Source organism: Camellia sinensis, chromosome 14 (genome assembly GCF_055761805.1).
Source record: "Camellia sinensis isolate YWXY chromosome 14, ASM5576180v1, whole genome shotgun sequence".
In the NCBI taxonomy this organism is placed as follows: domain Eukaryota; kingdom Viridiplantae; phylum Streptophyta; class Magnoliopsida; order Ericales; family Theaceae; genus Camellia; species Camellia sinensis.
The window spans coordinates 138,868,870-138,896,857 of NC_138974.1; the positions used below are offsets into that span (position 1 = coordinate 138,868,870).

At 37.9% G+C, this 27,988-nt stretch overlaps 1 pseudogene across 1 annotated transcript; it reads left to right on the top strand.

The window, feature by feature from the left end:
• The first annotated feature begins 6,911 nt into the window (after window positions 1-6,911).
• LOC145807334 (carboxyl-terminal-processing peptidase 3, chloroplastic-like) lies at window positions 6,912-27,967 on the top strand (annotated as a pseudogene). Its single transcript, XR_014350320.1, has 13 exons — window positions 6,912-7,066; window positions 7,926-8,058; window positions 8,230-8,311; window positions 9,236-9,426; window positions 11,861-11,939; window positions 12,784-12,872; window positions 13,170-13,205; window positions 13,380-13,499; window positions 13,607-13,659; window positions 15,954-15,987; window positions 16,115-16,264; window positions 16,490-16,597; window positions 27,344-27,967. The product of XR_014350320.1 is annotated as a carboxyl-terminal-processing peptidase 3, chloroplastic-like (transcript).
• The last annotated feature ends 21 nt before the right edge of the window (window positions 27,968-27,988 follow it).

The following is a 27,988-nucleotide window of genomic DNA, read 5'->3' on the forward strand; positions in this document are numbered from 1 at the left end:
AACATGTTACTGTGAAATAGAGTAACATATTATTGTTAAACATAGTAACATATTACTGTTTACATCAATTTTGATGATAATAAATTTTTTATTTTTTAAATTTTTGAAGAATTTCATAGTCAACATAGATTTTATTTAATAGATCTTAATGAGAGAACTCTAAAAATACTAATTTTATTAAAAATCGACATCTAGATAAAAATTATATTATTTTAAAATTTAATATTTTGTTAATAGTGGTATGTGTTGGACTTTTTAAGAAAAACTTTTTGTACTTGTTCTTAATGCATTAAAATTTATTATGAGGAGATTTTGACCAAATCTCCCTAATTATAATATTGAATCTCAACAATAGACTAAAAAAATAAAATAAAATATAATAATATCTCATTATTGTTTATTATAATTTTTTTTTCTCCCTTTGGATGTGAATAATATGCTCTCCTTTGTTTTGAATTTCTAATTCCACCATTAATAATGATAAATGTGAATTGAACATGACACCTTTTTTTTTTTTTTGAATTGAACATGACACTTACCAGCGATAAATGTGAATTGAACATGACACTTACCAACGAATTTGACCAGACACTTCAACTTTGCCTTGTATACTTCACCCTCTTTGTAAATCACTTGGAACCCAAAATAAAACAAAGGCCCTCCACTTCTTGGATGAAACATGATAATTGATAAACAAGAAAGCAACCCATGAGGTGAAAAAAAAAAAAACAACTTTATTAGATTAATTTGTGGCTTCGTTTGAAAAGTTGACTATTTTAGTTAATTTTTTAACTATTTAAAAAAAATTGTGTTTAAGAAATTGGTTGACTTTTTTTTTGTAGTTGATTTAATAGTTGTGAGAAAAAATGAAATGATTATGAATTAAATGTAACATTTTGTCTTATCAACTATTTTATTCTATTTTATCTTTATTGACTGTTTTAGCCTCTAACCTACCTTCCAAACAACTGTTGTACGAGAAAATTAGTCGAGAGAGAGAGATTTAAATTCCTTGAAAATTGGTACCATGAAGTGATTTTGTAAAATCAAACATATATATAAAAATATGAATTATAACTAAACACTAAGTGAGTGTTTGGCAAGTAACTATTTTTTAAGTTTTTTGGCTTTTTGGTTATTTTAGTAGGTTTTTTAGTTTTTGTATTTGGGAAGATGGGATGAATTTTTATTTGAGTTGTTGTATTGAAAACTGTGTTTGAAATAATGTTTGAGGTTGAAATGACAAATTTGTCTCTAATTTCACTTTTTTCAAAATTGATATAAAGGGGCAAAAGTGTAATTTACTAGCGGTGGGACAGCCTGCCAAGTATAGTAATAGGCTATTAGTGCCAAAAAATGTAGGCTGCCGAGTTACAAATTATTTTTTATTTTTTCATGTAAGTCAACGGGTTAGCTACAGTAAAACTAAAAGGCTTTTTTCAAACTTGAGGCTAAAATAGCCTATCCCACTATTTCCCAAACACCGCCTAAATAAGGTACAACTAAAAAGTACTTGAGTTATAATTAAAATAATATTATAACAAATATCAAGTCATATGTGACACAACAATAAATTATAATCAAAGAGTACAAATGTTATAACAAGGGGTTCATTTGGTACACCCTAAGGAATTTCCCTTCTCTAATTATGGGGGTAATGCTATGGTACATATCCCTCAAAAGGTGTGTACCATATGCATACCTATTACGCATTTTTGTGGGGTATGTTATGTATTTTTGTAGTAAATAATGTTACGTATTTTGTTTAATATGACAATTTGTAATTCAAAAATAAAGTAATGCATTTTGTAACAATATTACGTATTTTTGTGGTCACGTTACATATTTTTTATTATAAAAATATTTAAATAAAAGAATATATAACATTACCACAAAAAATGTGTAACTTTATTTTTTTAACAACAAATTATTTTAACTTTATCAAAAAAATGACGTAACATTTACCAAAAAAATGTATAACATATACTACAAAAAGTATACAATATGGTACATATGGCACACATCTTAAATCAACTAGGCCTAGCCTAGTTGTCCACTATGGGCTTACTCTTAAATAAGAGGTTATGTGTTCAACTCTTGAATTAGGAGGCAAATACTTAGGCCATGTTTGATTCACAAGATTAATTGTGAATGTATTAATAATTTTATTAAATTAATGTGTTATTCACTATCTAATTGGATTAGTAGGATAAATTATCCCATTGTCTATTGTTTGACTTGCATTGGATAAAAAAATATATGAATGTAAGATTACAACTATATTTATCTTTTTTTTCCAATCTTACTCTTTATCAATGTTTCTTCACAATTTTTACTTTATCAAAATTTTTTCATAAACGTGGTTTTGAAAAAAATTATAAATAAATAAGTAAAAGCAAAATAAAAATACAAAATATAAAGGCCATATTTGGTTTGTTTTTAATTTTTTTTTAAAAAATATAAACTAATTTGATAAAATAAATATCAAAAAATATTTTTAAAATTTCAAAAATTATTTTTAGCCTTCTAAAATATAAATTTATTTAAAAATAATAAGTGTTTTAATTTTTAGTCCAGGGTAAAAGAGGCTTTTTATTTTATTTTTCAGCTCAAGATATATAATCTCGCCTCTACCCCATTGCTAATAATCTTATAATTTTTTTGGATTAATTATCCATTAAATTAATAATCCTAAAACAAAATTTTAAAACAAACACAGGATTATTGGGTCCACGGATTAATAATCACAATTCCATACTCTAATCTTGTCAATCAAACATGCCCTTAGTGCTTTGTAAGGGCGGGGAGGTTAACTCCCATATATGCTAATCTAAACAACTGTTTTTTTGCTGATTAAAAAAAAAAAAAAATTTATAAACACCTTTTTAAAATTGGGACAATTACAACAGTAAAAATTTAAATAAAATTAATAATTTTAATTATTAATATTTATAATTTTTTTCACTTTTTTATAATTAATATTTTCTGATATCATTGTCAAGTTATTTATATTTTAACATTTCGCCTAGTTTCCCCTAATGGTGAAGTACTCATTGAGCACGTTTGTTTGGAGGTATAGGAGCATTCACTCTTCAGAGGATGGAATAATTTATTGTTTGGTTCAAAAATTTTGTAACAGACTAATAGTCCCTCATATATGGGACACTTCTATCACAGAAGGAGTGTGGGACAAAAAACTCAAAATAAGCTTAGGATTGAGATTATCCTGAGCTTATTGAAATAAATTAAAATCTCAACTAAAATAAAAATAAAATAAAATAAAATTGTATTTTAGTAAATTAAAATTAAAATTAAAAGTTCAATTTATTCATTTTATTTATTTAAAAGTTCAATTTATTTAAATGTTCAAATTAAAATAAAATTCAAATATCTCAATTAAAAATTAAAATAAATTTATATAATTTTTATTAATGTTCTACTTATTTAATTTTTTAAAAGTTATAGTAAAACAATTAAATAAAATAAGATGTACATCGGATTTAATAAAATAGTTCAATCTAAATATTTAATTTCATGACTAAACAATATCATTCAATAGAATAGTTCAATCAAAATATCTAATTTCATTACTAAATAAATATAAAATACAAATCAAATCTAACTAAATAATTCGAAAACAAAATATTTTATGACTAACAATCTAATAAATTATAATCCTCTATATCCAATCCGTCTAAACAAATGGAAAATTTAAGACTATCAAAGAGTTCTTGAACAGGACATGGTATGAATATATGAGACTAGTAAACGACGACAAGAGCTGTGCATCCAATAAAACGACTATAAATTTAACAATAAACTAATAATTTTTCATTATTGTGATGTGATAGATACAAACACAAATTAAAATAAATTTGATTTGTGCCTTAGTAGTCTCTGTCCCCAAAATTTTTTGAGGCTTTGGTAGAAAAAAATGTTTTGGGAGGTCTAAATTATGAACTCTAATGTTGTGTTTAGTTGATTGATTTAAGGAGGGATTTGAAAATAGAAAGGAAAAAAGTTTATGAAATTAAGTAAAATGTAAGTATATTTTATTCATATTTCACTTAACTTTTCTATTTGTCTTTCCAAATTCCTCCTCAAATCTCTCAATCACACACAATGGAAAGAAACTCTAGGATAAACCTTATTTATTGATGTAATGTTTTGGTCTTAAATTTTCTTTTTCTTTCTTTCTTTTTTTTTCTTTTAAATTTTCACCTCATTAAAATTAGAGGATGTTTGTGGAATTCTTGAGATAGTCGAACACGCAACGCAACACATTCCACAACCACAAAAGGAAGATTCAAGTGGGTTGCTGCCAAAATCACAACATTTTAACGGTAACATAGGCAACCAAAATGGTCTCTGTGTCTCTCAATAAAAATTCTCCCAAGAAGCAGAGTTACTTGCTCAACTCAAAAATGGGAGCTCAGCGCCCAAAATTTGACCTCAACCCAACCCATTGTTGTGGATCGGGGGCACACCAGAAAACACACACAAGCAAAAACACAAGAGTTTTAACGTGGTTCGGCAATCCGGCCTACGTCCACGGGAGCGATATCACTATATATATCAACAAGAGGAGGATTACACAACACACACTCTCTGTCTCTCTATATAACTCACTACTCACTCTATATTCTCTCTGCTCTCACCCTCTCTATATATACACATTACAGAGGAGGTAGGTGGAGAGGCTGGCATGGCCAGCTCATTTGGTGGCCGTCTTCCTTGACTCCGGTTTGTTGGTTGGCAGCCGCAATCCATGAAATGTTGCAGCTGACTTTGGTGTGTTCTCACAGAAGAGAATCACCCCTTTCACATGGGGTGATCTCAATCTCAACAAATCACCCCCTCAACCCATGTGAGGTGATCTATTGCACACACTGCTACTAATCTTGTCACGCCCAAATTTCAACATAGTCTGCATCTCTTCACTGAGACACTACATCCCCTGAAGCTAGAGATAATAAACCAAAGATACAAGAGGAGGAGGGAATCCCACATCCTCAACTCAACTCACACCACTCTCTGATTTGGAGAGAGCCTCTACTCCTATCTCCCACAGATCTCTTCAACGCTTCTGTCTCGGATGCCTTTACTGAGACGCTATTCTTGAACTTGCGTAACCAAGATATCTTGACACCCCCTGATTGGATGTCCTGCACCCCCTGCTTGGAGTGCCCGGCACCCCCTCATTGGGGTGCCATGCAAAGCTTACTTTGCAACTCTTTGTGATTGCATCTCTCCCTTCCATACAGTCTTGGAGAGATCGCAATATGTCTCTAATTCAGGAGCAAAAGAAACTCTTTTCTTCCCTGGGACATGCTTTGCTGTCTTGGTCTCTTTGCTCTGAGCTGTCTTTAAAATTGGCTGCAATGGCTCCGTTTTGTGCACCTTCGAACTGCCTCCATGCGTTCTTGTACACTTTGGTTGCCACGTCTGCTGAGCCCTATATCTTTTCGGTGCATGTCTTGTACTTCTTGCCTGGTAAGTGACAGTAGCTCCTTCTGTCACAACCTTTTCAACAAGCCTGTACAGATTTCCCTCTAGTCGTCCATGTAGCATCACCGTATCTCCATGGATAACTTTGAGATTTCCTTTGCTAGAAGAGAAGCTGTAACCCTTCAAGTCTAGCATACTTAAGGAAATTAGATTCTTCTTCAGCCTTGGCACATGTTGGACTCTATCCAACGTGAAAATTTTTCCATCTTCCATTCGGAGCCGTACTGTTCCTATGCCAACAATCTTACTCACAGTGTTGTTAGCCACTCGAACAATACCTCTGTCCTTTGCTTGATAGGTGGAAAAAAGTTTTCTTTCTATGCATATATGGTATGTGCTTCCAGAATCTAAAATCCAATCAAATTTCGTCATACTCGATGAAACTGTGAATGCATACTCATCCTTAGCATTTACTGCAGCAGCGACATTTGATGAGCTCGCTTGTTCCTTGTTTGCCTTGTCCTCCTTGAGCTTTGCACAGTCTTTGATGAAGTGATCCTCCTGATCACAATAATAGCACTTTCTCTTGTAGCCTGGCCTTGATTGCGAACGTCCTCTTGATTTGTATCTACTCCGTCTATCATTGGACCTGCCTCTGCCTTGCTAATTTTCTGATGCAACCAAGGCATTTCCTTCTGGGTGCTTGCTACTTTCCTTTTTCTTCATCGACTTATGAGAAATGAGCGTAGCAACCACCTCATCCAGTCCAAGAGCATCCTTCCCGTACAATAGAGTAGTTCTGAGATGCTCATATGATGAAGGTAAAGAGACCAGCAAGATCATAGCCTTATCTTCCTCCTCGGTCTTCACTCCAATGATGTCCAATTCCATTGTGATCCTGTTGAACTCGTCCAGATGTTCTGTAAGGTTCGCACCTTCTAGCATTTGAAGTGTTTATAGCTGCTTCTTCAAAGATAGCCGATTTGTTAAAGACTTTGACTTGTACCTTATTTCTAACTTTGCCCATAGCTCTGCCGGATCTACTTCATTGATGACTTCTCGGAGTGTGTTGTTCCCGAGATATAACTGGATTGTACTGTTTGCCAATTCTCTCAACTCCTCCCACTTGTCATTCGTCATGTCTGCCGGTTTGTTGGACTTTTTGAGAAGAGCTTTTACCAGACCCTCTCGTGTTAGAATATTTTTCACCCTTTGCTGCCACAAGGTAAAGTCATTATTGCCATTAAAAGGCTCTATCATGAAACTTGCACATTTTCCTGCCATTTTAAATTTCTTCCTTTTTACAGAAACTCCGATTCAAAAAACTTGACCGTACGGATGTGTCCGGAATATTCCAAATAGTTAGAAAGCACTATTGGATCGTCAAAAACGGACTCCGAATGACTTAGATCTGGCTAAAACAGTTTGGACAGTTCAGATCTGCAGAGTCTGGTGCGTCTGAGATGCACCAGATAATTACTCCGGAATGGCTGGTCAATGGCGCGGTCAACGGCGGCTCAGCGGCGCGGTTTGACTGGCTAGTCAACGGCTCGGCTCTGGGCGGCGCGGCTTGGTCAGCGGCGGCGGTCAACGGCGCGGTCGGCTCGGCTTGGCTCAGGTTGACGTCAGCTTGACGTCATACACACACGCGCTCCACTCGTCTTCTTCCTCTGGATGGCGCGTGGGGCACGTGGTGAGACTGGAATTCACGCGCGTCCTTCCAAGGGCGCGTGAGGGCGCGTTGCTTCTCTTCTGGGGATGGTTTTTGCTATTCTGGACTCCTCTCCTCAAAGGCTTCCTCCTGGTATGCTCAAAAGTGGATTTTGAGCACTTCGAGATCTAGGCACTTTCGAAAAAAATTCGATTTTTCATCACCCGAGCTCTGATACCAATTGTTATGGATCGGGGACACACCAGGAAACACACACAAGCAAAAACACAAGAGTTTTAATGTGGTTCGGCAGTCCGGCCTACGTCCACGGGAGTGATATCACTATATATATCAACGAGAGGAGGATTACACAACTCACACTCTCTGTCTCTCTATATAACTCACTACTCACTCTATATCCTCTCTGCTCTCACCCTCTCTATATATACACATTCCAGAGGAGGTAGGTGGAGAGGTTGGCATGGCCAGCTCATTTGGTGGCCGTCTTCCTTGATTGCGGTTTGTTGGTTAGCAGCCGCAATCCATGAAATGTTGTAGCTGACTTTGGTGTGTTCTCACAGAAGAGAATCACCCCTTTCACATGGGATGATCTCAATCTCAACACCCATCTCTCTTCAATCTTTTCAAAACTACCAAAACTCAGTTCAGGTCTGCTGTGCTCGCATCAATTTCCATGCTCGAATCATCACATTCTCAGAAAATGCAGAGTATCTATCCCTCAAATTTCAAAGTGTGATACACAAATTAACTGTGACGAGTTGGCTAAAGATAATAAAAAATTGACAGATGATAAACATGTGATTAGATCCATCGCAATAGGAGTTGTCAGTTTGGCTGCAGCAGCAGCAGTGGCTGCAATTTCCATTTCCTGCGACTCTCCTCCGCCGGCTCTTGCGGAGTCTTTAATGGTTGCATTTCATGTTTCTCGTGCTCCTCAGGCGATTTCTGTTTCTTTATTTTCTTTTTCTTTTTCTTTTTCTTTTTGTTTGATGCTGTTGTTGTTGTTGTTTTTTATGAGCCTGATTGATTAAGTCAATTGGGTTGCTATATTCACAATTGGGTCAGTTTTTGTAATGGCTATTGCTTATTTGGTGGAGTTTCATTGATAGGTGAATGCAGTTCAGAGAACTCTTGTGGAAGCTTGGGGTTTGATTAGAGAGACCTTTGTTGATCCCACTTTTAATCATCTAGGTAATAATATACCACAACTCCCTCTGTTTGGTTGCCAAGAAACCAAGTGATTCAGTGGAAAGTAAGAAATAACCTATCCCCATTAAACTGCCCTAATAAAAACGATTTCATCATGTGTCTTTTTTGTTTAATATTTATAAATTACCTTTTATTATTATAACTTTTTAAATTATTAGAGCTTAAAAGATTTTAAATAAGTCGTAAATATGTTTGGTAGACCTTCTCATAATATGTATATAAAAGAAAAAAGTTTAGCTTGTTTAGTTAAATAAGTTATTGCATAGTTTTTTTGTTGTGCAAATATTTAAGATGCCCTCAAAAGTTATAATTACGAAAACAAAAATGGGGCTCTTTTGTCTATATAAGTATTTAAAGGCTTCAAATAAGCTTCTTTTTTTTTTTTTTTAAAAAAAAGGTTACAAATTATAAGTTAAAGAAAATCTCTCCTTTTTTTATTTTTTATTTTTTTAAAATATATTTTGGGCGAAATAAGGTGAAAAAGTCAAATAAATTATAATTTAAAATTGCAACCAAACCCCCCTGACTATTTTTTTTTTTAATCAAATAAACTAAATAAGTTGACTTAAAAGTGCTACCAAACGGGGCCTTCGCCCAGTTTCTCAGCAACCAAACAGAGAGAAAAGTTAAATTGACAGCATCTACTTTTTTGCAGACTGGGATTTGAAGCTGCAACAAACAATGGTGGAGATCCCTTTACTCGGATTGTCAGCCCAAAGGTCTTCTACTCACTTCCCATTGTTCTTCAAGATAAAATATTTAGTTTGATTAGGTTTTCAATAGGGAAAAATATTATGATTACTTGACCTGACAATGTGGTGTTGTCATGAATCTCGTGAATCTTAATTTTCTCAATTGTCTTCTTTGAAAATTTTACTTTTAAGTTGAGTCTTTTTATGCAAATAGAACCTTTGCAAACTATTCAGACTGCAGAGGAATTTCCCTCGAGTTTACCCAACCGTAACAAAATAAGATTCAATTTCAATCTGACTTTGGTCTTTTACTTCCAGGAATACCAGAGTTTTAGGGTTGGTAGTGATGGAAATTTGCAAGGAGTTGGCCTCTTCATAAATGTAGAACCGAAAAGTGGGCATTTGGTAAGTGATACCCATAAAAGTACTTTCTTCTCATTGTCATATACATTATCCAATGTTTTAACTGACTTATGAAGAAGAAGAAAAAAATTTAATGCATCAATTGAATTGCAGCATTGCTAGTGGGACTTAGTACATGTTTCTGATTTTAAAACAGGAACCCCATTATTAACATGGATTATAAATATCTATGTTATGTAGTTAGGGATGAAGAAGGTATGTGAGTATAGGTGTGGATCCTTGAAATTTCAATAGGACACATGGTAGCATCTTGTAAAGGAAATCTATATTTGAATTGCTTACTTTTATAGACAAGTAGTCTAGTTCTCACAAATATATTATATAGCGACCCCGGTCTTTTCCCATTTGATTATTGTATCCGGACTTAGATTCCGTAGATTCTGTCATTGTAAAATTGTTGTTGTCGTTCTTTATTTTCTCATTTGGAGTTATAGGATGTGTTGGGCAGGTTTGTTTCAGGTTGGTTGGGTTCGGAAACCAAGTGTTGCTGTCCAGTTTTTGGGTTGGTCGCTCGAGCGAGGGTTGTATTTTGTGCCTGGTGGCTCAGCTTTTCTTCGCTCGAGCGAGCGATTGCGTCTAGTATAGACCTGAAGCATTGCATCCTTGGCTCGAGCGAGCTTTTCTTCACTCGAGCGAGGATTTCTTGTGTCTGGTCGCTCGAGCGACCAAGTCTTCGCTCGAGCGAGCCTGTCCAGTTTAATTAGACAGCAGCGGGTTTTTTTATCAGTTTTCATCCTCTTTTTGGATTCCAAACCCTAAGGTCCGACTTCTCTCTCACCCTGCTCACCTTCTCTCTTAGATTTGATCTACTTAGGGTGTGTTTCTACCCTAGATCCTTCATTAAATAGAGTGTGTGAGTCGAGGGCTTCATTTTAATCTGAATTGTTGGTGGTTTGGAGCACTTTTGGAGTTTGGGTCTTCATCTCCATCTTCTCTTTTTGGGCTATTTCTTCAAGGTAGGGATTTCCTACTCCATCTTATAAGTTTTGTTATAAGTTTTGGTATTTTGATATGTTGGGAGCACTTTGGTAATTTTGGGGAAAAACCCTAGGTGTATTAATAAATTAATTTGTATAATTAATTTAAGGAAATTGGGGAATTTGGTTAAATTCATGAAATGGAGGAATTCATTGATTAAATGGTGTAGTTGGCTAATTTAAATCACTCGCCTAGTGAATTGTTGATATATTTATTTCCAGTCTAGAAATAACTGTGTTGGGCTATCGGTGGAGGATAGTCGTGATTGTTGTAGACATTGCATGTGGATTAGGAATAACTGAAACTAATCACATTGGTTAAGTCATTAATTTTGACTATTGAATTAATACAGAAAATACGTGTATTGATTGAGCATTGCATTTGCATATTGTGTGGGAGGAGATAGGGGATGTACTCCACGGTTTAGGGGAAGATAGGGGATGGACCTCTAAACCGGATTTATGTTTGGGAGGAGATAGGGGATGGACTCCATTAGCATCACTATTATGTGTGCTTATTATATTGAAGTGTTTTTACATGTTGTTGATACAGCACTAAAATGTGTATCAAACGGGAAGTATGAAGTGTTTTGTTATGAGCCTGAGTCTCATCTGTGTGGTTGATATTGGAAGTAATGTGAATATGTTATATAGTTCACTGATGTAAGCTTGGCCAGGTTCTGAGCCTTATTAGTAATAATGGGAATTGAAACATGTCATAGACATTAGTATCTTGAGACTGTATTAAGTTATAATTGATTATCTTGGTTAACCATCTATTGAATGCTACAGCTTTATTCAATGCTTATATTTGGTTTAGTATTTTTCTTCTGGGCTGTGGCTCACCCTTTATGGGAACATCATTTTCAGGTTCAGGTGATAAGCTACCTCCAAGGATTTAGCTTGGGAGGATGTGGCTTTGGATTTTGAAGACTATCTTTAATTAATTGTTTTTATTTGTTAGTACATGTAAACATTCAAGCCTAGGGCTTTACGTGCATTTGAGTTAGAACTCATATTTTTGTGTCCTAGTGTTGGCTTGGAAAGATGTAAGCCCATAGGGCATTTAATTTGATGTTACATGTAATGCTTTTATTTAGTAATACTCTGATAAATGATTTAATAAATTGTTTTCTTAAATATTGCATGTCGATGATATATAGATAGTGGGTTTATTTTGAGGGCGTGACATATTAGATGCATTATTTGTTTAATAAGGACACATCTAGTTTCCTTTCTTCTGATAATTAGCAAAGCACTATTTGATTTTTATTTTGCATGTTGTACACAAGAGTTTTGGAAAGGATGATTAATAATGTTGCTACTCTCTCACTCTTTCTCTCTCCTCTCCCTTTTTGTCCATCTAGGTAATTTGCTCATATTTCATGACATAAGTTCTTAAGATGCAAATGGACTTAGATGCTTTCTTAGTTTTGCAGGTTGTTATGTCTTGCGTAGATGGCAGTCCAGCTGCTCGCGCTGGTATACATGAAGGGGATGAATTAGTTGAGATCAATGGTGTGTACTGATTACATTTTTACCTTTACCAATTCATGAGTCTGAAATACAGTTACTATCTCTTTTTGATGTGTTTAAAATGAACAATTTTATTATCCTGCGCACCACAATCATTTGTTGACAATTGCTACTGGGAATTTTTTAATCTTATTTAGCATAAAGTACTTTGACTATTTAGTTAGTTTCATAAAATGTTTTAGCTCAAGCAGGATTCGATTTTTGGATTAAGATGGATTCATTTGTAATCATGATACATGTAGATAGAACTTCATCTTTTTTCCTCACCCCTCCCTGTTTTTTACTTTTGCATTCCACGAACAACATTCCCACACAAATAACAGAATATGGTTTTTTACTAGTGGGCAATGGTCACTTTTTCAGTATTGTCATAGAATAGAGGTTGTCTTTCTGGATGAAAAAAAAAAGCTTTATTCATGTTAACAACTGAAACGATGGTTGTTAAGAGTTCTGATTAGTTTTAGTGGACAGACAAGAAGAGTTTTTCAAAAGGAAAACTTAGTGAAAGTTTCCTCTGATATTCACAATGACAAGTTTTTGGTTTCACTCTGTTATCCTTTTAGCTTGATAAAATATTTCCCAAATTTGTTTATACTTTTTTTCGTATCCAACATTTCAATCTGAAAAGAGCGACTTGGCCCAACAATAAGGCTTACTGTTAACGTCCCTGGCTTAAAATTTCTAGTTTAGCTATGGATTGCCCAAGTAAACAATGGGTAAACTCGTGCTCACTTTTAGTATGTATTCTAATTTCCTTATGAAGGACACGATCTTAGCTGTATGGGGTTTATTCTAATTTTTCCTAACGTTGCTTTTGGGATTCCAGGAGAGAAGCTGGATGGTATTGATAGTGAAACAGCAGCACAGAAATTGAGAGGGCGTGTTGGAACAAGTGTCACTGTCAAACTCCACAATGTAATCATCCAACTTTTAATGTATACTAATTGGGCATTGTTTTTTTATCCTTCTTGCAATATGCATGTGTCATTCGCCAACGGTGATAAATGAAGAATATCAAAATGGTTTTTTTCAAAGGGTTTTAACATTGGTAGACCAATAATATATCCAACACATTTTCTACGGCCGATGTTATCAAGCTATTGACAGTAGGAACTTAGCACTTAAAGTCTGATATTATCATTCTTGATCAAAGTCAGAATTTCTCATCATTTATAGGTTTATCATCTGATCTAATGTTTTTTTGTTCTTCAGGATAATGATTGGGAAAGCAATTCTGGTTTGAGAGAGGTATTAAATTGATACCATGTATTGCATTGACAAAATTGGTTTCATATCCTAACATCTAATAGACTGATTGTGGTGTGTTGCAGTATATGAAATTAATTCTGATGTTGTTATTTTGGAAATTTGTCAACTTATTTTAATGGAACTGATACAGAATTCTCCCCCATCTGCTTGAAGGTCAATATAACTCGCGAGATCATTAAGCTTTCCCCTATATCCAGCTCGATCATCCCTCATGCAACTCCAGATGGCCATCTATTGAAGACTGGATATGTAAAGCTGTTAGCATTCTCCCAGGTAGTTTTAGATTAGTCATCTTTTTCTAATCTTTACAGGTTCTGTTTTCTTCAGATATGTTATTATGTGTTAATCATGAGTAAAATTTCTGTGTTCTAATATCACAGACTGCTGCTGTTGATATGGAAAACACAATTCATGATATGGAGAACCAGGGTGTACAATTATAGCGATCCCGAGTTTTACCGCTTTATGTACAGTGTTCCGGACTTAGGTTCTGTAGTATTGACTGTTGATTATATCTTGTTTCCGTCCTTCAATACTTTGTATTTGAGTTTTAGGATGTTTTGGGCAGAGTTGTTTCAAGTTGGTTGAGCCTTGGTCCCATTCCTTGTTACCCAGGTTTTTGGTGATACGCTCGAGCGGGCCTTCTTGCGCTCGAGCGGAGTTGTTTTTGTTGGTGGTCCGCTCGAGCGGGTACCTTTGCGCTCGAGCGGAGTTTGCATGCTCTCAGTATTTCGTGCCTCTGCAAAAGTACTGCAGGTTCATTTTTCACGCTCGAGCGGGTTTCTTTACGCTCGAGTGGGTAGCGCTCGAGCGGGCTTCTTTGCTCTCGAGCGGGTGTTCTTGGTCTGTGAAAATACTGAGGAAGGAGAATCTACGCTCGAGCGGGTGTATTTTGTTTCTGTGTCTTAGCGCTCGAGCGGGTCCTTTTTTTTGTGCTTGACGTTCGAGCATCCTATTCTCCGCTCGAGCGGGAGAGTCGTATATCAGTTGGCAGCTGGGTGATTTTAAATCACTTTTCACATTTCCTTTCTCTCTCTTACTTTTCTAGAAACCCTTTTTGAGAGCTTCTCTCACTACTTTCTCCCTTCTCTCTAGGGATTGATCTAGTTAGAGTGATCTACTCCCTTAGTGCCTTTGTAAAAAGTGTAGATCTTGGTGTGGGCTTCCTATCAATCTCAAAATTTCTTAGTTTGGAGCATTTCGAGATTTCTCCATCATCTCCCTTGGGTTTCATCTCTTGAGGTAGGGATTCCTACTCATCTTTATGAGCTTTAACCTAGATGTTGAGATTTTGTTTAAATGGTTTGATTTGGGGAAGTTAGAGTTTTGAAATGTACTATTTTGAAAAGAGGGGTTTTGTTTATTTGACTCATCCATACGTGTTTTGAGCCTAAAATAGAGATTGTTGATGTTTTTAGAAATATTTGGACCTTTGGGTCAATATTGAGAAAAAAGGGGGGAAAATGCCATGTTTGGGTATATTTGGGTCATTAGTGTAATTAATGGCTTTTTTTTTTGTGGAAATATGAAATTGAGTTGAACATAATGAAATTGGCTCATTATGAGATGGAACGGTAGAGTTGGATTATATTAATCATTCACTTTTGAAAATATTGACAATTTATCTGTTATTACAATTATTACCTGCTTAGAAATAATTGTTTTGGGCTACCGGTGGAGGGTAGTCTTGATTGTTGTAGACAATGCATGATGATTAGGCAAACTAAAACTAATCAATTGAGTATGCTATTGAATATGGCAGTTGGTATAATACATCAAAATTTTGTATTGATTGATTGAATTTGTATATGATAATTGCTTATATACATTGTTTTGTGTGGGAGGAGATGGGGATGTACTCCACTGTTTATTGGAAGATGGGGGATGGACCTCTAAATCGGATTTTGTTTGAAATTGATACAACACTAAAATGTGTATCATTTGTGAAGTATATAAGTGTTTTTGTTTGAGGCTGATACAACACTAAAATGTGTGTCATTTGTGAAGTATGGAAGTATTTTGTTTGATTTGATATAGCACTAAAATGTATATCATTTGAGAAGTATGAAAATGTTTTTGTTTGACTTTGATACAGCACCAAAATGTGTATCTATTATGAAGTATGAAATGTTTAAAAATGAGTTATTAACTCACCTGAAATAGAAGTACTGTTGATATGAAACATGATCTCATTTAAATTGATTGGCTAGGTTCTGAACCATAGTTATGAACTGGGAATTGGATAAGAAATGGAAACGGGAATAGGGCATGATCATATTAGTTATGGAATTGAAATGTATTATCAGTTGTCGTGTATGAGTTGAACATTTATCAATTGCTAACATTTTAGTTATTGTTCATACTATGTTTAGCATATCTCTACTGGGCGTTGGCTCACCCTATATGGGACATCATTTTCAGGTTCAGGTATTATGTCGCCTCCGAGATCTTAGCTTGGATGGTTGTGGGAGTTGAAGACTCTTCTTTTGTTAATTTTGTTATATTACGTGTATATCAAGCCAAGGGCTTATTCTGTAATCTGAGTTAGTACTCTTTTTGTAACCTAAGTGTTGACTTCGAAAGTTGTAAGTCCATATGGCATTTACTTTTGTTGTTCACTTGTAATACATTTATAAGTACTCTGATGAAATATAATTATGCTTTATTCTCTTATGTTTGAGCATGCTAATGTTGGTTGGTTTATGGGTTTATTTTGAGGGCGTTACAACAATCATACATATTGGACCTAACGAATAATCCAGTAACTTCCTAATTCTTAGGAGCTTGATTGAGACTTTTTTTTTTGAAGTTCATTCACTTGCTTTGCTGCCATTTGTTTATGTTATTTAGAAATATTTCTTCTAAATCCTTGAAAAATGTTTTTACAGGGAGGTTTAGTGAAAGCAGGACTTGATGTTGCCCAAATGTGGCTAGATGGAAATGAGACTCTTGTAAACACAATTGATAGGGATGGTAATATAGCACCTATCAACATGGCCAATGGCCATGCCATAACACATGATCCGCTTGTTGTGCTTGTAAGTTTTGGACTTTTAATTTAAATTTCTTCTTTTTGGGAAACCCATATTTCTTTGTTGTAATCTTCATAGTATTCTTTTTATTTATTTTTCTTGTGATGTTTTCTTTTACAAAGTTCTACAGTACTTCAAATTCCTCAGTTGCTTAAAAAGCCTTCCCTTACCCTCCAATAGGAATATAATGGCCTTAAAGGTTGACTGTCACATTTTGATTCGTTGGAACAGGTGAATGAAGGAAGTGCAAGTGCAAGTGAGATTTTGGCAGGAGCACTACAAGACAATGGCCAAGCTGTCCTTGTTGGGCACAAAACCTTCGGGAAAGGAAAAATTCAGGTATTGCTAATTACTTTGAAGAGTGAGAAGTTTTCTATTAGCTTATTTTGTCAATCCTGCACTTAAGATGCAAAGCCTTAGTGCATTGAAAGTACCTATTTCATATAGGAAATGTGAATCAGACATCAAATGTGTATCTCACCTTCATGGTTCAAATCTTTGTTTGTTTGCTTGTTTATTTGATCTTCATTGCACAACAAGATAATACAAGAGTTCAGCTAATACAATAGGCCCAACCATAAATGAGATTATACCGAATTGGAGTTCAGACAATAAAAGAGTAATGAACAAAAGACCACCCCATCTATCTAAAGCACTTATCTAGAAGAAACAGTCAGAATGTACAATGTACAAAGAAGGATGGCACCCAGATGCCCAAAGGAAGACCATCTATAGTGACCCCGGTCTTTTCCCATTTGATTATTGTATCCGGACTTAGGTTCCGTAGATTCTGTCATTGTATAATTGTTGTTGTCGTTCTTTATTTTCTCATTTGGTGTTATGGGATGTGTTGGGCACGTTTGTTTCAGGTTGGTTGGGTTCGGAAACCAAGTGTTGCTGTCCAGTTTTTGGGTTGGTCGCTCGAGCGAGTACTTGGCCGCTCGAGCGAGGGTTGTATTTTGTGTCTGGTGGCTCGAGCCAGCTTTTCTTCGCTCGAGCGAGCGATTGCGTCCAGTATAGACCTAAAGCATTGCATTCTTGGCTCGAGCGAGCTTTTCTTCGCTCGAGCGAGGATTTCTTGTGTCTGGTAGCTCGAGCGACCAAGTCTTCGCTCGAGCGAGCCTGTCTAGTTTAAATAGGCAGCAGCGGGTTTTTAATTAGTTTTTCATTCTCTTTTGATTCCAAAACCCTAGGTCCGACTTTTCTCTCCCTCTACTCACCTTCTCTCTTAGGTTTGATCTATTTAGAGTGTGTTTCTACCCCAGATCCTTTATTAAAAAGATAGAGTGAGTCGAGGGCTTCCATTTAATCTGAACGTTTGGTGGTTTGGAGCACTTTGGAATTTGGGTCTTCATCTCCGTCTTCTCCATTCGGGTTATTTTCTTCGAGGTAAGGATTTCCTACTCCATCTTATAAGTTTTGTTCTAAGTTTTGGTATTTTGATATATTGGGAGCACTTTAGTAAATTTTGGGAAAAACCCTAGTTGTTTTAATAAATTAATTTGTGCAATTAATTTAAGGAAATTGGGGAATTTGGTTAAATTCATGAAATTGAGGAATTCATTGATTAAATGGTGTAGTTGGATAATTTAAATCACTCGCCTATTGAATTGTTGATATATTTATTTCCAGTCTAGAAATAACTGTTTTGGGCTATCGGTGGAGGATAGTCGTGATTGTTGTAGACATTGCATGTGGATTAGGAATAACTGAAACTAATAACATTGGTCAAGTCATTAATTTTGACTATTGAATTAATACAGAAAATACGTGTATTGATTGAGCATTGCATTTGCATATTGTGTGGGAGGAGATAGGGGATGTACTCCACGGTTTAGGGGAAGATAGGGGATGGACCTCTGAACCGGATTTTGTTTGGGAGGAGATAGGGGATGGACTCCATTAGCATCACTATTATGTGTGCTTATTATATTGAAGTGTTTTTACATGTTGTTGATACAGCACTAAAATGTGTATCAAACGGGAAGTATGAAGTGTTATGATATAAGCCTGAGTCTCATCTGTGTTGTTGATATTGGAAGTAATGTGAATATGTTATATAGTTCACTGTTGTAAGTTTGGCCAGGTTCTGAGCCTTATTGATAATAATGGGAATTGAAACATGTCATAGACGTTGGTGTCATGAGACTGTATTGAGTCATAATTGATTACCTTGGTTAGCCATCTATTGAATGCTATAGCTTTATTCAATGCTTATATTTGGTTTAGTATTTTTCTACTGGGCTGTGGCTCACTCTTTATGGGAACATCATTTTCAGGTTCAGGTGATAAGCTACCTCCAAGGACTTAGCTTGGGAGGATGTGGCTTTTGGATTTTGAAGACTATCTTTATTTAATTGTTTTTATTTGTTAGTACATGTAAACATTCAAGCCTAGGGCTTTACGTGTATTTGAGTTAGAACTCATATTTTTATGCCCAAGTGTTGGCTTGGAAAGATGTAAGCCCATAGGGCATTTAATTTGATGTTACATGTAATGCTTTTATTTAGTAATACTCTGATGAATGATTTAATAAATTGTTTTTTTTAAATATTGCATGTCGATGATATATAGATAGTGGGTTTATTTTGAGGGCGTGACAACTTGGTATCAGAGCGTACCGGGTTTGAATACTTTGGGTACGTGGGAAGTGATTAGTATCACAATGGGTTCGTCTCGTTTGTTAGAGACTTAGTGTAATGTTATATGCTTACATGATAACATGTTTATGTGACTATGTGGGTATGGAATGTAGTTCTCTGGATGTTGATTGGACCTTTGAGTTTCTAGTAGTCTTGTTGGAAAGGCACTTGATCAATGCTGCTTCCAACCGGAACTATAGTAACGCTTCGGGACTATCATCATCCAGGAATGAAATTCGTAGGTGCTTATGTGATTATGTGCTTACGTAGAATGAATTATTGTTGTCCAATGCATTAGGACGCGAGTGTTTTGCTTCGGCACATTTATTAATGTGCTAACGTCTTTGTTTCCCTTATTAGGATGTCAGGACGAGGACGAGGACGCGGTAGGCGTGGTAGGCCGGGTAGGCAGGAGGTGCCTGTGCCAGAGGAGATTCCGGCAGTTCAGGAGGGAATTGGCCAGGCCAATGTGGCCGAGCCAGTAGGCCAGCAGGCTATGGGCGCTCTAGCCCGAGAAATAGCAGGGGCATTCAGGGAGTCAGTAGGCATTCTCAGAGCTGAGAATCAAGCTCGGGTTGTTGTTGCAGATGCAGGACCTTCCTTTCTGAAGAGGGAGTTCTTCCGGTCTAACCCGGATGAATTTGTGGGTGATCCTAAAGAGCCGCTTAAGGCAGATGAATGGCTCGAATAGACAACGAAGACGTTTGAGATGCTTGGCATCGAAGACGAGGGGTTGAAAGTGACCTTGGCATCTTTCCAGCTGAAGGGGGATGCGGGTCTGTGGTGAAAGTTCACTAAGGGTCGTATAGGAGGTACATGGGAGGCTTTTGTGAATGCTTTCCAGGAGAGGTTCTTATCTCCAGCAGTTAGGGAGAAGCTGAGAGACCAGTTCTGCCAGCTTAAGCAGTCGAGTTCTTCAGTGGCCGAGTTTGAGGCTGCATTTACTAGTTTGTCCAGGTTTGCACCTGAGTTGGTGGCGTCTGAGGAACGCCGTTGTATCGAGTTTGAGAAGAAGTTGAGGCGTGGCCTCAAGCTGCGAGTTGGGGGAACTATGATTCGGGATTATGGGCGTATGGTTGATGCTGCAGCCCACATGGAAATCATGATGCAGGAAGAGGAGGAAGGACAGAAGGGCTCCAAGAGAAGTCAGGATGGTCAGAGTGATGGTAGGAGACAGAAGGGTTTTAATCCTCAGCAGTCTCAGGGTAGCTTTTCTAGATCAACTTTTCCTGTGCCGAGTGCTAGTTCGGGGAAAGGCAGTCAGGGAGACATTACCTGTTTCAAGTGTGGCCAGTTGGGCCACAAGTCTCCAGTTTGTCCTCAGAGGGGAGGAGTGCAGAGAGCAGCATCATCTTCGGCTCGATCTCAGAGCCAGAGTCAGGGTAGAGGCCAGCCACTCTCGTGTTATCAGTGTGGTCAGCCAGGGCATATGAAGAGGTATTGCCCGCAGTTGGGTGGCGCACCTGGTGCATCTAGTTTGAGGCAGATTCAGGGTCAGCAGCCAGCTCAGTTGGGTCAGGCCTCGAGGGCCAATCAGGGGGCTTCATCGTCCCAGTCGGTGCAGCAATCTTATGCTCCTAGGGGTGAGCAGGTTGATCAGAGGTCGTCTGGGCGTGTGTACGCTGTTACCGCGCAGGATCTTGTGCCGGCACCATCAGTTGTGAGAGGTACCTTCTTGTTTTGCATCTCATTCCTTTGTGTCTGCTGCATTTGCATCTATTTTGGAGTTGGAGTTAGCACAGTTAGCATCTCCTATTTGTGTAGTGTCACCTCTTGGGGGTGAATTGATCTTGAAACAAGGTGTCAGGGGTTGTGATATAGGGGTCGCCGATCATAGACTTCCGTTTCCTTTTGTTGTTATGCCCATGAAGGGCTTTGATGTCATTTTGGGTATGGACTGGTTATCGTCATACCGGGCAGTTATTGATTGCTACTGCCAGAGGGTCACTTGTTGTACCGTGAGCGGGGAGTGTTTTCATTTTCTGGGGGACCGGGTTGGTAGTGTTTTGCCACCGGGGTATGATTCGCGAGGGCGGAGTGAGCTTAGTGGTCTACTTGCTAGCTTTTTGAGTAGTGAGTGTGATGAGACCCAGATTGTGTTGCCACGGGTGGTTTGTGAGTACTCGGACGTCTTTCCCGAGGACCTTGTTGGTTTGCCACCTCACAGAGAGATTGAGTTCTCTATTGACTTAGTGCCCGGCACGGCGCCGATTTCTATGGCACCTTATCGTTTTCCCCCAGCTGAGTTAGTTGAGTTGAAGATCCAACTCCAGGAGTTGTTAGATAAGGGCTATATACGTCCTAGTGTTTCGCCATGGGGAGCACCGGCTCTCTTTGTTAAAAAGAAAGGTGGTGCTTTGAGACTTTGTATAGATTACCGGAAATTGAATCGGGCTACGGTTAAGAATAAGTACCCTATGCCTCGTATAGATGATCTGTTCGATCAGTTGAAGGGTTCCCGTTGTTTCTCGAAGATAGACTTGAGATCGGGTTATCATCAGTTGAGAGTCAGGGAGGAGGATATTCCGAAGACGGCATTCCGTACGCGGTATGGCCACTATGAGTTTTTGGTGATGCCATTTGGGCTCACCAATGCACCGGCAGTTTTTATGGATTTGATGAACCGGATATTCCGGGAATTTTTAGATCGTTTTGTAGTCGTTTTCGTGGACGACATCCTTATCTATTCACCTTCTGAGGAGGAGCACAAGGAACACTTGAGAGTGGTGCTTGAGTTACTTAGAGCCCATAAGCTTTATGCTAAGTTTGGGAAGTGTGAGTTCTGGCTAGAAGAGGTCAAGTTCTTAGGCCATGTAGTTACTGGGGAAGGAGTGTCTGTTGATATATCCAAGACTGAGGCAGTGCAAGATTGGGCACATCCTAAGAGTGTGTTTGAGATCCGCAGTTTTCTGGGGTTAGCTGGGTATTATCGTCGGTTTGTGAAGGATTTCTCCAGGTTAGCTTCACCTTTGACTAGATTGACTCAGAAGGGAGTCAAGTTTGTATGGGGTGAGACTTGTGAAAAGTCGTTCCAGGAGTTGAAAGTTAGACTGACCACCGCTCCAGTCTTGATTATTCCGGAGAGAGGATTGGGTTATACAGTCTATTGTGACGCCTCACGAGAGGGTTTGGGTTGTGTGTTGATGCAAGAAGGGAAAGTAGTTGCCTATGGCTCACGTCAGTTGAAAATTCACGAGAAAAATTACCCTACGCATGATTTAGAGTTAGCAGCTGTGATATTTGCCTTGAAGATTTGGAGGCATTATCTTTATGGTGAGAGGTTCGAGGTATTCTCGGATCATAAGAATCTGAAATATTTGTTTACACAGAAAGACTTGAATTTGAGGCAGAGGAGGTGGATGGAGTTTATTGAGGATTATGACTTCGAGTTGCATTATCATCCGGGGAAGGCCAATATGGTGGCCGATGCCCTTAGCAGGAAATCTGTTGGTGACGTTGCTAGTTTAGCCATCCGGGAATGGGAGATGTTGGGTGCACTTGGGGAGTTTGATTTACTTCTGGGTGAATCCGTTGAGGCTGCGGCCTTGTTTTTGGTTGTTGCACAGCCTACACTTGTGACTAGAGTGTTAGAGACTCAGAGGGGTGACCTTGAGGTAGAATCCCTCCGTGAGAAGATTTCCGGTGGGAAAGTTAAGAAGGGTTTGACGGTGTATCCCGACCTGAGTGTGAGATACCGAGACCGTTTGTTTGTGCCGGAGTCTTGTCGAGAGGAGGTACTCCGAGAGTTTCATCATTCACGCCTTGCGGTGCATCCAGGAGGCACTAAGATGTATCGGGATTTGGGTCGCCAGTTTTGGTGGCGGGGTATGAAGAGAGATGTGGCAGCGTTCGTGTCTAAGTGCCTTAGCAAGTGAAGGCCGAGCATCAAAGGCCAGCGGGTTTGTTACAACCCTTGCCTATTGCCGAGTGGAAGTGGGGGCATGTCACTATGGACTTCGTTGTAGGTCTTCCGAGGACTCAGCGAGGTAGTGATGCTATTTGGGTGGTTGTAGACCGGTTGACTAAGTCGGCGCACTTCATTCCTATGCGCGTGAGAGATTCGGTATATCATCTTGCCGACTTGTACATTCGGGACATAGTGAGGTTGCACGGGGTCCCAGTGACGGTCGTCTCAGATAGAGATCCTCGTTTTACTACCAGGTTGTGGCAGAGTTTGCAGAATGCCTTAGGCACTAAGTTGACTTTTAGCACGGCTTATCATCCTCAGACTGACGGGCAGTCCGAGCGTACTATTCAGATCCTTGAGGATATGCTTCGGGGTTGTGTTCTAGACTTTAGTGGGTCGTGGGAGAGGCACTTGCCGTTGGTGGAGTTTGCCTACAACAACAGTTTCCAGTCTAGTATCGGTATGGCACCGTTTGAGGCCTTGTATGGCCGACCGTGTAGATCTCCTGTTTGTTGGGCCGAAGTGGGTGATGCACCTCTGTTGCGTCCGGAGTTGGTGAGGGAAACGACGGAGAAAGTTGAGCTTATCCGTAAGAGGCTTATTACAGCACAGAGTCGTCAGAAATCTTATGCCAACCGTAGGAGGAGACCTTTGGTGTTTGACATGGGTGATCATGTCTTTCTGAAGATATCACCTAGACGGGGATTGATGAGGTTTGGGAAGAGCGGGAAGTTGTCCCCTCGGTTCATAGGTCCTTTTGAGATCCTTGAGAGGATTGGCGAGGCTGCATATCGTTTAGCTTTACCACCGCAGTTGTCCGGAGTACATGACGTGTTTCATGTGAGTATGCTTCGGAAGTATGAGCCGGATCCATCACATGTGTTGGATTGGACCGATTTAGTGGTTGACGAGGATGTCTCATATGAGGAGAGACCGGTTCGGGTCTTGGATAGGCGAGACCAAGTTTTGCGAGGCAAAACCATCCCTTTGGTGAAAGTTCTGTGGAAGCATCACGAAGTGGAGGAAGCCACTTGGGAACGTGAATTGGAAGTTCGCGAGAAATATCCGGACTTGTTTGTTGATGTGTAATCATGTGTCGAAATTTCGTAATTTTAATGAACTTTAAGAACATTATATATATGCCTTAAGTTGTAAAACATTGTAAATGTTTTGGTTTAATGGAAGTACATTGAAACTTGCCTCATTATGGAAGTTTATGGTAACATTGCATATGTTGAATATATATTGTTGAATTAGAGTTCTATCATGAAATTGAATATGATACTGAGAACTGTTAAAAAAAAAAAACCTGTTTTCAAAAACTTATGCTTAATTTTGGGGATGAAATTCTGTTAAGGGGGGAGGTTATAGCGACCCCGGTCTTTTCCCATTTGGTTATTGTATCCGGACTTAGGTTCCGTAGATTCTGTCATTGTATAATTGTTGTTGTCGTTCTTTATTTTCTCATTTGGTGTTATGGGATGTGTTGGGCACGTTTGTTTCAGGTTGGTTGGGTTCGGAAACCAAGTGTTGCTGTCCAGTTTTTTGGTTGGTCGCTCGAGCGAGTACTTGGCCGCTCGAGCGAGGGTTGTATTTTGTGTCTGGTGGCTCGAGCCAGCTTTTCTTCGCTCGAGCGAGCGATTGCGTCCAGTATAGACCTGAAGCATTGCATTCTTGGCTCGAGCGAGCTTTTCTTCGCTCGAGCGAGGATTTCTTGTGTCTGGTAGCTCGAGCGACCAAGTCTTCGCTCGAGCGAGCCTGTCTAGTTTAAATAGGCAGCAGCGGGTTTTTAATCAGTTTTTCATTCTCTTTTGATTCCAAAACCCTAGGTCCGACTTTTCTCTCCCTCTACTCACCTTCTCTCTTAGGTTTGATCTATTTAGAGTGTGTTTCTACCCCAGATCCTTTATTAAAAAGATAGAGTGAGTCGAGGGCTTCCATTTAATCTGAACGTTTGGTGGTTTGGAGCACTTTGGAATTTGGGTCTTCATCTCCGTCTTCTCCATTCGGGTTATTTTCTTCGAGGTAGGGATTTCCTACTCCATCTTATAAGTTTTGTTCTAAGTTTTGGTATTTTGATATGTTGGGAGCACTTTGGTAAATTTTGGGAAAAACCCTAGTTGTTTTAATAAATTAATTTGTGCAATTAATTTAAGGAAATTGGGGAATTTGGTTAAATTCATGAAATTGAGGAATTCATTGATTAAATGGTGTAGTTGGATAATTTAAATCACTCGCCTATTGAATTGTTGATATATTTATTTCCAGTCTAGAAATAACTGTTTTGGGCTATCGGTGGAGGATAGTCGTGATTGTTGTAGACATTGCATGTGGATTAGGAATAACTGAAACTAATAACATTGGTCAAGTCATTAATTTTGACTATTGAATTAATACAGAAAATACGTGTATTGATTGAGCATTGCATTTGCATATTGTGTGGGAGGAGATAGGGGATGTACTCCACGGTTTAGGGGAAGATAGGGGGTGGACCTCTAAACCGGATTTTGTTTGGGAGGAGATAGGGGATGGACTCCATTAGCATCACTATTATGTGTGCTTATTATATTGAAGTGTTTTTACATGTTGTTGATACAGCACTAAAATGTGTATCAAACGGGAAGTATGAAGTGTTATGATATGAGCCTGAGTCTCATCTGTGTTGTTGATATTGGAAGTAATGTGAATATGTTATATAGTTCACTGTTGTAAGTTTGGCCAGGTTCTGAGCATTATTGATAATAATGGGAATTGAAACATGTCATAGACGTTGGTGTCATGAGACTGTATTGAGTCATAATTGATTACCTTGGTTAACCATCTATTGAATGCTATAGCTTTATTCAATGCTTATATTTGGTTTAGTATTTTTCTACTGGGCTGTGGCTCACCCTTTATGGGAACATCATTTTCAGGTTCAGGTGATAAGCTACCTCCAAGGACTTAACTTGGGAGGATGTGGCTTTTGGATTTTGAAGACTATCTTTATTTAATTGTTTTTATTTGTTAGTACATGTAAACATTCAAGCCTAGGGCTTTACGTGTATTTGAGTTAGAACTCATATTTTTGTGCCCAAGTGTTGGCTTGGAAAGATGTAAGCCCATAGGGCATTTAATTTGATGTTACATGTAATGCTTTTATTTAGTAATACTCTGATGAATGATTTAATAAATTGTTTTCTTTAAATATTGCATGTCGATGATATATAGATAATGGGTTTATTTTGAGGGCGTGACACCATCCATCGAGAGCAAAAGACTTTTACATAGATGATTTGATCCCTGAGCTTACAGTTGAGTGAGCTAGAGAGTAATCTCCAAAAAGCTTGTAGCGTCTGACTACGGAGATACTATAACAGTGTAAGCTCCAGGATAAAATGAAAAAAAGAAAAAAATAAAAAATTAGGATATTATGACAGGAGCTATACAAGCTATTAGCTGAAAAAAATAAAATAAAATGGAGAAGAGAATGAGATATTAGGTTTCATCTTCATAAGGATCTGATGGAGATTTTTATGTGTTGGCTGGTTACCTAACACACTACCCTCCTTATCCGGGCTTGGTACCAACTGTGTAAAAGATTAAACACTAGGTACCACACAGGTGGAGTTAGAACTCATAACAAATTCCAAGGCCTTTGAAAAGGCTTAGTTTGGTTTGGTTTGAAGAAGATAGTGAGATACAGCCCATTCCAAGGCCTTAGACAAGCAATGAATGAGGCTCCTGTGGCACTATTAGGAAGACAGTGGTTAGAGGAGAAAGAGGGTCCAAGAACACATTCTTCTTTTTAGCAACCCAAGCAATGCCGGTGTAAGGAACTGTGAGTGAATACACACTAATAAAATAAAGGGGAAACTACAAATCAGTGGGAGGTGGTGGGGCAAATAATTACCAAAAGGTTGGATTTATTGTGGGATGCAACAAATTTTATTATTTTTTTTGGGTGTGTTTTTCTACACAAAAAAGACTGGCACCCTCATGTATCTGTAATTATTTTTGGTCAAATACCCTGATCTGTAGTTGTCCCTTAAACACACGCCAAGTTGCTACCACCGATGAGAGAACTAGGAGAGGAATAAAAATGAAAGCAGTGGGGATAGGAATATTTGATGTGGAAAATGAGGATAACTAGGTGGGTAAGAGGGAATTGAGATTGGTGATAAGAGAAGAAAATACTATCTACGATGGTCATGGGTTGATGACCAATGCCAAGAGGATTAGGGGAAAGATGTGTTTTGAGTATTCCACGCCCAGGCCAAGACTGGTAGGAAACCAAACAGGTCTGATGACTTTGCAAAAAATAAAAAATAAATAAAAAAATGCTTGATTGTTTCAACTCTAACATAAGAAATAGCAGGGGGTATTATTTGAACCGCCACTGCAACTTCTGATTCAGATGTTTGTTTAGACACCTTTATATGCTTATTTTTGTAGCCATTGCTGTTAGTTGTGAGACTTCAACACTGATGGTACCTCAACATACGAAAATCTTCTATTTATTTATTCATATAATTTTTTTTTTTTTTGGTGCCACAGAGTATTACAGAGCTGCATGATGGATCAGCTCTATTTGTCACCGTTGCAAAGTATTTATCACCAGCACTTCATGACATAGATAGGTTGGCATAACGCCTGATGTACAGTGCACAACTGAAATGCTCAACTCACCACAAAAGAGTAAGAGCATGGCCTCACCTTTGGAAGCAGATTCATGTATCATGGTAGCAGAGCATGAGTTGGACATTCAGGAGTCCAAAGGTGCTGCCTCTTAAAAGCCATTTGACTTTGTAGTGTAGTGTTTTTTTTTTTTTTTTTTTTTTTTTTAATTTTGAACAGGTGGAAGTACATTTGAAATATGCTGATCAAAAAAAGAAAAAAGAAAGTACATTTGAAATATAGAATTGGATGTAATTAAACAATAAAGAAAATGGAAAAGAAAGTCACCATTACCATTTCTACAGGTAAAAGTAATGAAATTAGAAAAGTTGGAAAGGGCAGTGTAGATAACTTCTTGCATTATTTTGGATGTCGAGGAAGTAGCAGTCAGCAGGAAGTTTTAACTTGTAAGTAGCAATTTTCCTGTTTCAGAGTGGTGGTTGTAGGCATTTGAGTTACTTAGAATTTATTTATTTATTTATTTTATTTTTACTAGCAGAATAATTCTATGTTCGGGAAGTAAAT